The following is a 12850-nucleotide window of genomic DNA, read 5'->3' as shown; positions in this document are numbered from 1 at the left end:
GCTGAAACCCATAATCTGAGTCTCAGAAATTTCCTGCTCAGTGTTTTTCTCCGTTGCTAGGGAACCTGGTTTCCTTAGCGGCTCACTGGTTAGCACCCCCTCTTGTGTCCACAAAGAGCAATAACCTCTACAATTGAGCAAAGCGAATGGATTCAAACTTCCTTCCCACTTTCCACCTGCCCTCCTCCCTCCTCCTCTTCACTCCTCCTCCCCAAATAAAATTTAATACATGGTTTAAATATTTTTGCGTTTAGTGCTGGGATCCAGCTCAGGTCTCTATGTATACTAGACAACATCCCCAGCCTTATTATGTTTTTCAAAGATTTTATTTTTAATTATGGGTGTGCCAATATGTGTGCACGTGGATGCATGTGGCCTCAGAGACCAGATGTGTTGGAACTCTCTGGAGCTGAAGTTATAGGTGTCTATGAACTGCCCAATGCAGGTGTGGGGAACACCTGGGTCCCCTGGAAACAAAATGCACGTTTAACTGCTGCTGACCCACCTCTCCAGTCCCAGCCCTTCAATTTTATTTTTTTTTCCAGTTCTACACACAATTCTAGTTTATTATGGCAAAGGTGAAAACACCACCTTCTCCACAACAGCAACCAGTAAAATTTATCCCAAAAATAACTCGGTACAAAACAGGTCTGTTTCAGAATTTAAAAAAAAAAAAAAAAGAAAAAAGCCTTTACATGAGTTTTTAGATCCTATTTTAAAACAGGAGAAAAAAAAGAAACAAAAACAAATCCACCATTGTCTGCACAGTCCAGTTGCCAACCCTCCCTCTCTAGGGATCTCGGATGAAGCTTCTGGGTTCTGTTACTTGTGTGGATTTGCTTGGCTGTTTAACTGGTGTCCATCCTGGCATTGTAAGCATCCAGCTGTGCGTCCAGCTCCTCCGCAGAGAGCTGCTGCTTTGAGTTCCTGCCGGTACCTCTACCTCTTCCCCGGCTGCCTCCACGGGTTCCTCTCCGGGTGCCACCACCACCAAAACTACCAGAGCCACGGTTTCTTGTCATGCCACCTCTGTTTATGCTCTGTGCTGGTCTTCTTTGCGTGTCGATCTGTGATGTGACAAGCTGGATGTTCATGGGACGGCCATCCAAAAGGACACCATTGTATTGTTTCATAGCCTTCAAGGCATCTGCCTTCCGTTCAAAGTGCACATCTGCTGTCCCTAAACTTCGTCCAGAGCGATCGTAGTGCACGGCTGCTTTCTTCAATGTTCCAAACTCGGCAAAGAGTTCCTGGATATCCGCGTCTGACACTCCGAAGTCCAGGTTTGACACCAGCAGCTTCCCACCCGTCTCCACGCCGGCGCCACCCCCGAAGCCGCTGTCGAAGAGGTCGTGCTGCCGCTTGTCGGGAAGTTGTTTCGGTCTGCTGTAGGGTGCCGGCCGGTTCCTGCCGCCGCCGCCCGCGGCGCCGCGAGTGATGGCGGGCCGGTTCCTCATAGGCCCGCCGCCTCGATTCACCCGCGCGGCGGCCTGCACCGCGCCGCCGCGGCCGCCCTGGGAGCCGGCCCTGCCGCGACCCCGGCCTCCGCCGCGACCGCCTCGCTGGCTCCGGTTCAGCTTAATGATGTCGTCCAAAGACATATCCATTTTGTCGGCCATGGCGGGCGCGGAATCGGGCCCAGCCCTTCAATTTTACTGTGGAATGTAATATATAGAAAAGAATCCAGAAGTTTGGCATGGCACTTACCTTTAACCCCAGGACCAAGGTTGTTGAGGCAAGAGAATTAGGATTTGAGGACAGCCTGGGTTACCGGTAGCGACTGTATCTTAAAAACTAAAGAAATGAGTCAGTCCCTTAGACAACACCTGCCCAGGCAATTATACATCTCTCCCTAGCTGTAGGTGTGTGCCTGAATCTCTTTACTTTGGGTTTAATTATCAGAGCAAGTATCTTTAAACAAGCTAGCCTCTGTTTGGGAAGTTTATATAAATACTGACATATATCTTCAGTCAACATCATGTTTATAGGCTCTGAAGAGAAGGTTCAGACATTGAGAGCAATTAGTAATCTTGCAGAGGTCCAAAGTTCAGTTCCCAGCACCTGCGTGGTGGCTCACTACTGCCTACAACTCCAGCCCCAGGGGTTCTGACTCCCTCTTCTCGCCTCTGAAGGTACCAGGCACTCATGTGCACATACCCACACTAAGACACATACACATAGTTAAAAATTAAAAAAATCTGGCCAGGCAGTGGTGACACATGCTGTTAATTCCAGCACTCGGGAGGCAGAGGCAGGCAGATCTCTGTGAGTTTGAGGCCAGCCTGGTCTACAAGAGCTAGTTCCAGGACAGGCTCCAAAGCTAAAGAGAAACCCTGTATTGAAAAACAAATATATATATGATCTAACAGGTCATGTTTGTGAGGTTCGTCAATGCTATTGCATGAAAATGTGTTTCCTCATTTTCTTTTGAAATTAATTTCTCATTAGTGGATGGGTGTATGGTGTGGGGGTTGTGGTGTATATACCACAGGTCACACAGGGAAGTCAGAGGACAAGTCTATGGGGCTGATTCTCTCCTTCCTCTTTGTAGTTCCTGGGGTGGAACTCAGTTTGCCATGCATGGGATGTGCATTTTCTTAAATGCTAAGTCATCTACTGGTCCTGATCATTTATCTTCATTGCTGTGTTGCATATTTCAGTATATGGTGGTACAATTTCTCCTTCATTTGGACTACTTCCAGGTCGGGGGTGTCTTGTACAGCACTGCTGTGAACACTCTAACCATCCCTATGCTGTGTTGCAGAAAGGCATGCCTTTCTTACAGATGTGTTTGCAACAGTGGGTCTCTGCCTTTACTAGATAATGTCAGAGAGTTTTCCAAAGTGCCTAAACAAATGCCTGTGTGTTCCTGCCCAGCAGCGTGCTTATTCTCGCTGCTCCATTCAGTAACAGTTTGTGTAACCAGACACTAATTGCCACCTGACTGGTTGATGGGTAGGGTAGCCCATTGTCATCGTCATTTTGGTGATCTTTTTTACTTAATTTTATTTTCGAGACAGGGTTTCTCAGTAGCTGTGGAGCCGGTGCTGGAACTTGCTCTGTAGACCAGGCTGGTCTCGAACTCACAGAGATCCACCTGCCTCTGCCTCTGCCTCCTGAGCGCTGGGATGAAAGGTGTGCACCACCACCACCCAGCTTGGTGATCCCTTATAATAAAGTATATTAAGCATGCTGTTGGGTGTTATCAGTGACTTGGCTTTCATCTGAATTGAAATGTCTATCAAGAGGTTGGTAGTTCAACTCAGTGGCAGCGCGATTGCCTAGCAAGTGCAAGGACCTGTAGTCAGTCAGTCAGCTACCAGCTCTGCAAAGAAAGGGCAAAACCACGCACACAAAATAAAACAAGAAAAAATGTAGTCCCAGCACTCTGGAGGCAGAGGCAGGCAGATCTCTGAGAAGAGGCCAGCCTCGTCCACATAATAAGAACTCGTCTCAAAAAAGGAGCTTATTAATCTTTTGTTGCTGCTCTTTGTGGATTTTTTGCTTATTTGACATTTTTGGTTTAGTTAACATGGGTGTGCGTGGTGGTGGTGGTGGTGCTTGCATGTGTGTGTGTGTGTGTGTGTGTGTGCTGCCTGTGTGTACATATGTGTGTATGTATGTGTGGTGGTACCTGTGCGTACATGTGTGTGTGTGGTGGTACCTGTGCGTACATGTGTGTGTGTGTGTGTGTGTGTGTGTAGTGGTACCTGTGTGTGCTGCATGTGGGGTGAGAGGCTGAGCGACTTCCTTTATTGTTTTCTTTTTTAATTATTTATTTTTATATCATGTGCATTCATGTTTTTGCCTACATATATGTCTGTATGAGGATGTTGGGTACCCTGGAACTGGAGTCACAGACAGCTATGAGCTGCCATGTGGGTGCTGGAATTGAACCTGGGTCTCTGGAAGAGCAGCTAGTGTTCTTAATCACTGAGCCATCTTCCCAGCCCCTCCTCTATTGCTTTCTACTGTTTTTTGTTTGCTTGTTTCTGACAGGGTCTCTCTATAGCTCTAACTGGCTTGGAACTCCCAGAGATCTGCCTGCCTCTGCCTCTGAAGTCCTTGATTCAAAGGTGTGTGTGCCCCACTTCATCCCCTCATTTTTTGAGACAGGTTCTATCACTAACCCTGTAGCTCCCTGATGTGGCTGACCTGCCTGGCCAGCATCACCAAGTATCCTCCTGCCTCTGCCTCCCAGCACTAAAATCACAAGCCCCACGGCCATGTCAGCTTTATCAGTTTTAAAAGATTTGCTGGGTGCTTTAGACTTTCTATTACTATAATGAACCACCACGTGTCTTAGGGTCCCTGTTGCTGTGAAGAGACGCCATGACGATGTCAACTCTTGTAAAGGAAAACATTTAATTGAAGCTGACTTACAGTTTCAGAGGTTTTGTCAGTTATTGTCATGATGCATGGCAGAATGCAGGTAGGCAGGGTGTTGGAGAAGGAACTAAGACTTCTACATCTTGGCCTGCAGGCAACAGGAAATGCACTGTAACCCTGGGTGTAGTTTGAGCATATTTGAGTCCTCAAAGCCCACCTCCATAGTGACACACTTCCTCCAAGAAAGTCACACCAATTCCAACAAGGCCACACCTTCTAACAGTGCCTCTCCCTATAGGCCAAGCATTCAAACACCTGAGTCTATGAGGGCCATATCTATTCAAACCATGATACTGTGACCAAAAAAAAAAAAAAAAAAAAAAAAAAAAAAAAACTGAAGAGGAAAGGATTTATTTCAGTTTACACTTCCATATCACTGTTTGTAATTGAAGGAAGTCAGGGCAGGAACTCAAACAGGGCAGAAATCTGGAGGCAGGAGCTGATGCAGAGGCCATAGAGGGGTGCTGTTTACTGGCTTGCTTCCCATGGCTTGTTCAGTCTGCTTTCTTATAGAACCCAGAACTACCAGCCTAGGGATGGCACCACCCACAATTGATCGGACCCTCCCCCATTGATCACAAATTAAGAACCTGCCTGACTGGCAGTGATGGTGATGGTGCCTTTAATCCCGGCACTCAGAAGGCAGAGATTGGTGGATCTCTGTGTGTTCAAGGCCAGCCTGGTGTACAGAGTGAATTCCAGGACAGCCAGGGCTACACACTGAGAAACCTTGTCTCAAAACCAACCAAATAAATAAAATGCCCTACAGCCAGGTCTCATGGAGGCATTTTCTCATTTGTGGTTCACTCCCTTTCAGATCACTCTTGCTCAGATAACTCTCGCTTGGGTCAAGTTGACAAAAGACCAGCCAACATACTGAGTGTGGTGGCATGTACCTTTAATTGAAGCACTCAGGGGGCAGAGGCAGGTGGATCTCTTGAGTTCAAGACTAGTTTGATCTATATAGTGAGTTCCAGGACAGCCAGGACTATATAACAGAGAGATCTGTCTTTTAAAAAAAGTTGTTTCTTTTTAAATTTATGTGTATCTGTGTGTCTGTATGTTAGATCCCGCCTTCCAGAGAATATCCACACCGAATCCAGGCGCACACTTTCCCGAACTCGGGCCCACGAGAATGGACAATTGTCCTGAGGGTTAAAAGAGACACACACAAAAAGAGACCTTTGCTCATTTACCAGAGTAAATGGCCACTTTATTAAACTCAAGTCGGGTATTTATACCAGTGGGCAACCAGGATCAAAAAGGGCAAGGCCTCCTCCCAACAAAAGCAGGAAGGAGAATAAAGGCCCCAGTAAAGGAAAACTCCTCCCACCCAGAGGGGGCTAGGGAACTGGCCTCTGAGGGAGTTTTTCCCCAGGCAGGTGGTCGAGGGTACAAGGCAATGTCAGACAGGTTAGATGGGCCTTGGCGCCTGAGCTTCTTTGAGGCAGGTTGAGAAATTACTATTTTAAAGTAAAATAGATCCCTCAGGCTAATGTACCAGGCTGTAGCAGAACCAAGGACGAAACTAGCAGGAAGCTTAGCTGGTTAGCATAAACATTATTTGCATCCAGTATTTTGGTCTCAAGGATCAGGGAGGACAGGGTCCCACAAGTCCCCCTTTTATATAAAATATGATGACTAGCACCTTGTCTTAGGTGGTGATGGCCAGGCAGACTCTTTACCCGTCGTGGAAAAAGTATTCCAGGTCAAAATACCTTTCTGTCTTAGGTCAGAGTCTCCTCCCATTCAATCCTTACCCGTCTTTGGTTACTAGTCATACATTGAGTCCAGCCAGATTATGCTGAAAGATATTTTGAGGCGAATGCCAAAAGGACTTGACCTGAGTAGTCCTGACTCCAGCTTCATGAGATCATGAATGTCATGCTCCAGCATATACAAGCATTCCCAAAGGAGATTGTGCTTTGGCACAATCCTGAAAACTCTGCTCAGAATAGAGCCCCTTTAAGTAAGGTCTCAATAGCACTGGTGTAAGGTCCCTGGAAAGCTAACTAGAATAAATGACAGCCAATTAGTAAATTTTGTATTTCAGGGACCATGAAAAACAGTAAAAATCCTATTCTGTGACCAGCAAAGGTCAAAAAACCATATCCAATCTGTCAAGATTAAAATCAGTGTCCAATTCTTAATTTGAACAACCATGGCATTTTGCAACCTGCCTTGAAGATACCCATAGTGCTCAGCAGAAATAGCTGACAGGATAAGAAAAACTGATAGCAAGCAATAACTGACAAATCAAGGGGAAATCCAGCAGTACAGCAATTGTACAGCAATAACAATATAGCAATGTACAGCAATAACAGTACAACAATAACTGATAGAACAAGGGTAGGAGCTGGATCATTTTTCAGGAACCCGCCAGCTCCGCAGCAATCAGGTCAGATAGCTCCATAGCAGAGGCTTTGTCCTCAGGCCTCTGGACAGATGAATCCACAGCATGAACAGTACCCAGATGCATGTCAGCATTCCTAGAAAAAACATAAACAAAACTCTTCTCCCAAATTAACATTTAAGAGTACTAAAAAACTCAGTGTAAAAATTCAGCACAGTCAATACTGGAAGTAGGCTGGTCCTGAACTTAGAGACCTGTAGGTCTCTGCTCCAAAGAGCAAATTCTATTGGCCTGTGCCATAGCAACCGGCCTAAATATAGGGCTGAATCAACCTCAAAACATTTTTTTTTTTATTGGCCTGCACCATCATAGCAGGTCTTGAACTGGGCTGAATGGTCAGCTCCAAAACATCTTTTAGAATCAGTTCCGCCTGGAACTTTTCCAGGGGCAGAAAATAATTATCTGATCCAGTACGTGAGCATTCACACAACTGGATAGAATTATAAAAATTATCTTTATGGGGGCACATTGCCTCCCGCTAAAATTAGAGAAATAATTATTAGGATCGACATACCTGGCTATAGATTTGGAAAATCTTTATCAGTCATCAATCCATATAAAAAACATTAGGACTCCATAAATTAGTCCTCCAAAGAGCAATTAATAAAATTAAAATATATGCAACAAATCTAAATTGAAAACTCTCAAAAGACAAACTTAAAATGACTGAAAGACATTTTAAAAAATCTTTAATTGTAACATCTTTAATCATTGGAGAAGTGTGAATCAAAATAACTCTTGAGACTATCTTATCCCTTAAACATGATTAAGATCAAATACTGTTTATAACTTGTACTTAAGAGAAACTCCTCCACCACTGGTGGAAATGCAAATTGGCACAGTTTGGATTTTTAGAAAATTAGGCAACAAACCATCCCAAGATTTAGCTAACTTCTTTTGGGTCTGTAAAACCTTTGAATCTATCACAGTCTCCACTTAAAACTGCTGAAGCTGCGCTGCACAGCGGGGGGCGGGACACAGACCCCTCCGCTCCGTTTGCAAACTGTCACCTGAGTTTAGGCGGGCGGATTTTAACTATTCTTTGCACCACCAAGGCCTGGCTATTGTCGCTTTTTTGCGGGCTGCCTCTGTTGTCCAGGCAAGCCCTCCAAGCCAGCTCAGATGCCAGAACAGCACCGAGCCCTGTGCTGTCCTGTACCTTCCTCCCGTAGCCCCCCCGCCCGGGAGGTGCCGGAGTTTGCGAGGCGCCTAGCGCGCCCGCCACTCACCGAGCCAGCCTATGCGCCACTGCCTTTCTGCGTCTGGTCAGCGCGGCCGTGCCTCCGGACGAGTTTGCACCCGCGGCTGAGTGTACTGGCACACCGCTGCGTTTACCCTCCTTGGCCTGCCTGTAATGGCCCCGCCACTCACAAGCAGGGCCTGGTGGCCGCCTGCACTTCTCCCTACACCATACAGCAGCCTGTTTCTCTGCTCCTAAGTGCACCTTGTAGAACCTCAGCCACAGTGAGTGACCAAGTGCGGTCCTGTAACCTGCATTCAAACATGCATGGGAGCTTTCTAGTCTCCCTGAAAGACAAGCTCTGTGAAGCTGTTCTTTTGTTACTCAAAAACTCTTAATAGAACTTACAAATATATTTTTAATCCTCTCTCAGCCCAAGGCCCGCAGTTCCATGGGCCCTCGGCTATATTATTTGCTAGTCACCAGCTACGTTTGGCCCTGTTGCCTTGGGAACGAATTCCCGCCGGGAGCTAACTGCACCCAGCCTGTGCTCTTAGGCAAAGATTAAAGTTCCCTGCATGTGAGAGCCAGGGACTGAGTTTTAAATTAGTCTAAGCAGTCTCTAGTGCAGTGTCATCTTATCCTGGTGCCTAGTCTCTTTATGAAATTTAGCAGCTGATTTGCCCACTGGCCTTCAGCTCCGGATCAGACCTTTCAGCACCCATACTTCACACATCAAGCTATTCACCCCCATCACATGTGCACAATTGCACACTATAAAACTGGCCAGATTCCGGATCGTGGGGTGACCCTCACCTCTATTGGGGTTCTCGTGGTGGATCCACTGACGGCAGGACGCAGTTCTTCAGTTCTTCAAGCCCACCCAGGGACGCCATCTGGTCTCATGGAGGCATTTTCTCATTTGTGGTTCACTCCCTTTCAGATCACTCTTGCTCAGATAACTCTCGCTTGGGTCAAGTTGACAAAAGACCAGCCAACATACTGAGTGTGGTGGCATGTACCTTTAATTGAAGCACTCAGGGGGCAGAGGCAGGTGGATCTCTTGAGTTCAAGACTAGTTTGATCTATATAGTGAGTTCCAGGACAGCCAGGACTATATAACAGAGAGATCTGGCTTTTAAAAAAAGTTGTTTCTTTTTAAATTTATGTGTATCTGTGTGTCTGTATGTTAGATCCCGCCTTCCAGAGAATATCCACACCGAATCCAGGCGCACACTTTCCCGAACTCGGGCCCACGAGAATGGACAATTGTCCTGAGGGTTAAAAGAGACACACACAAAAAGAGACCTTTGCTCATTTACCAGAGTAAATGGCCACTTTATTAAACTCAAGTCGGGTATTTATACCAGTGGGCAACCAGGATCAAAAAGGGCAAGGCCTCCTCCCAACAAAAGCAGGAAGGAGAATAAAGGCCCCAGTAAAGGAAAACTCCTCCCACCCAGAGGGGGCTAGGGAACTGGCCTCTGAGGGAGTTTTTCCCCAGGCAGGTGGTCGAGGGTACAAGGCAATGTCAGACAGGTTAGATGGGCCTTGGCGCCTGAGCTTCTTTGAGGCAGGTTGAGAAATTACCATTTTAAAGTAAAATAGATCCCTCAGGCTAATGTACCAGGCTGTAGCAGAACCAAGGACGAAACTAGCAGGAAGCTTAGCTGGTTAGCATAAACATTATTTGCATCCAGTATTTTGGTCTCAAGGATCAGGGAGGACAGGGTCCCACATCTGTATGAGTTTATGTGCGCCGCATGTGTGCAGATATCTGAGAAGGCCAGAGGGTATCCGTTCCCTCAGAAGAGGAATTACAAGTGTTCGTGAGCCACCATATAGTTGTTAGGGATCAAACTCAGGCCCTCTGTAAGAACAGTGATCACTCTTAATTGCTGGGTCATCTCTCCAGCCCTGCCTTTTAATGAAGGTTCTAGGATTGAATCCAAGGCCTTATGTATTTGGCAAGCCCTTCAAAGATTGAAACTTCTCTGCAGCCCCTGACTTGGGTTTTTTAAAGACTGGGCTTTCCTCTGCAAGTCTGAGATGACTTGGAAGTTACTGCATAGCCCAGGCTGGCCTTGAACACACAGTGACTCTCTTGCCTCAGACTCTTGCATTCTGGGATCATACTCAGGAGCCACCATGATCATTTCCTTCTCTGACAGAGTCTCACTATGCAGCCCAGGCTAGCCTTGAACTTGCAATATTCTCCTGCCGTGGCCTTCCAGTAGTTGGGATTACAGACATGAGCCACCATCCTGGGTAGTGTGTTCTGCAGAAGACATGCTGCCTTGGTTTGTAAGCTGCAGCAGTAACAGCAATCTATCTCGTGTGACACTAGGAAATGGAACTCTCATGCATGCTAGGCAAATCCAAAGGACACAAAATTAAAAGTTCTCAGGTGTCTGGAGAGGTGGCTCATTGCTATAGAGCAGACTACTCTTTCAGAGGACCTAGAATGATTCCCAGACCCCACATGACAGCTCACACCATCTGTAATTCCAATTCTGAGGCATTCAACACCCTCTTAAGGCCTCCCCAGGCTCCATGGATGCAATCGGTTCACAGACACATATGTAGGCAACCTTGACCAGATCTTTGCCCTGGCCTGAAGCCGCCTCTCTGCTATAATCTCCTTATGGGGGAGGGAGGATAAATTGGACAGTTATGAGCTACTCCAACCCTTGTAGTAGCACACACCCCATCGCCATTTATTCAGTTAATCGATCTATTTGCCAGGGTCTGCCTATGCTGAGTTCTGAGACCAGAAGCAGGCTAATACCTACTGGTTAATTGCTATGCTTTAGACTAGACCCAGGATTCAGTCAAACTAGCCAAAGGGGGAGAGACTGGGATGGAGCTCTCCCCTCAACCCCAAGGAACATTTGTTAACATCTGGAGACATTTTTCATTGCCATAGCTATGATCAGGGGATTGCTGTATCATCTGATTGACAGCAAGGAGGAATGCTGGGAATCCCTAAACAAGCACAGAATAGCATATGCTGGAACTCAGAATGCCTGAGAGAGTTTTCGCTGTGGTGGGAAGAGAGATCTCAGACCTGATCCTTCTGCCTGCACTTCTGGAGTGCTGGGTTTACAGGTATAAACCCCTAGTTGTTGGTGTCGGTTACTGTGTCATAAACAACAAAAAATGAACAAAGACAGCCTATTCTGCTACCCTAGATCCTTCCAGAAACCGACACCAGGGTGAGATTTTAAAGGGAAAGTCTGGGTGGGAGGGCATCTAAAGAGGGAGCTGGGAAAGTTGAAGGCGGCCATGGAAGTCCCCAGGTGCGGGGAAAGAGGGAAGAGTGGGTGGGAGAAGTCTCTGCTTGCCGCCTACGGTGGGTGTGTCCACCTGCCATGTTGGGAAGTATCTGAGCTAAACTGACTGTCGGAGGTGCCTGTGTCTCCAGGCATGAGTCTGCTTCAGTGTTCTTCTGATAGGAAAGTATAGTCATGGTCAATTATGATCAGGTCATAACTGGAGATGTGTCTACCGCTCCAGACTCTTGTCCCCACAGCCAGAGGGAAGCCAGAGAGATCTTTCTAAAGTCATCTTGCTATGCCACCCTCTGCCCACCGGTAGGCTCTCTGGGTTCCGTTGTCTGAAGATTTCCCCACCTCCCAGGAGTACCACCAAGGGGACCACGCATTTAACACCCAGCCTTTGGAAAACAGCAACATCTGAACTGGGTCCCTTTCAGGAGACAGGGACAAATAACTGCCACTGCTCAGGGCTCGACCTTTCTCTCAGTGCAAGCTTGTTTGCATGGTCTCAGAATGCACTCAGTACCCCTTTGACCTGTGTGAGAACAACAGCAGAAGTCTGAAGTCCAGGGTCCAGGATGGCCAAGGACCAAAGCCCCTGCATTTTCCAGTCCTGTCTACCCAGCTCAGGATTCAATGCTTTATTTTTAGACCCCACTTTGAACTGGGGCGCCTAGAATCCACAGTCTGAGATGTAGCCAGAGCCCAGGCCCTGACTTGAACTCCAATAGTACGCAATAGTACACAATAGTAGAGAATCTTCAGTGTAAGCGCTAGGCTGGGCCCTAGGACGCAGCACACTGTGCCAACAGACTATTGGCAGAGCAGGGAGATCTGGGACAAAAAGGATGTCAACAACCTGTCTCACCTGATCCCCTCTCAGACAACAGTGGTCCCAAAGGCCAAGTGACTAGCAACAGAGTCGGCTGAAACTGTGCCCCTCAAATGTGTCTAGGATGCCAAGGATTGAAATGACCATGTCCTCGATCTTGCTCTGGTTCTCTCTTCCATTCTGTTCTTCCTTCCCCTCCCAGCTCCAGCTTAACACTGTAGCAGCTTCATGCCCACGGGGCTTACAACCTGAGGGTCATGTCCAGTTTTTATGGCCACTAATAATTTGATATTTTAGTTAGGTTAGTAGTGGTGCACACCTTTATTCCCAGCACTCAGGAGGCAGAGACAGGGAATCTCTGAGTTCAAGGCCAGCCTGGTCTATGGAGTGAGTTCCAGGACAGCTAGGGCTACACAGAAAAATCTTGTCTCAAAAATACAAAAAACAAACCTAAAAAATTTTGAGATTTTAAAAAGCCATGGTAAATTATAGATTCTGCCATTTTAATGTTTTTGTTTTGAGTGCTAGGTATTCAAATACAGGACTTCTTTTTTTAAAATGACTTATGTATTATTCATATATTTATGCTCATTGGTGTTTTTTCTGTATGTATGTCTGTGTGAGGGGGTTGGATCCCCTGGAGCTGAAGTTACAGACAGTTGTAAGCTTCCATGTGGGTTCTGGGAAATGAACCTAGATCCTCTGGAAGAACAATCACTGCTCTTAACCACTGAGCCATCTCTCCAGCCCCCAAATCC

At 46.7% G+C, this 12850-nt stretch overlaps 1 pseudogene; it reads right to left on the bottom strand.

Moving 5' to 3' along the window:
* Window positions 1-545: 545 nt before the first annotated feature.
* LOC148122642 (THO complex subunit 4 pseudogene) lies at window positions 546-1633 on the bottom strand (annotated as a pseudogene).
* Window positions 1634-12850: the final 11217 nt, after the last annotated feature.

Source organism: Myodes glareolus, chromosome 3, assembly GCF_982192425.1.
Source record: "Myodes glareolus chromosome 3, mMyoGla1.1, whole genome shotgun sequence".
In the NCBI taxonomy this organism is placed as follows: Eukaryota; Metazoa; Chordata; class Mammalia; order Rodentia; family Cricetidae; genus Myodes; species Myodes glareolus.
The sequence above is the reverse complement of the archived record's forward strand: the minus strand, read 5'-3'. Positions and strand labels throughout refer to the sequence as shown.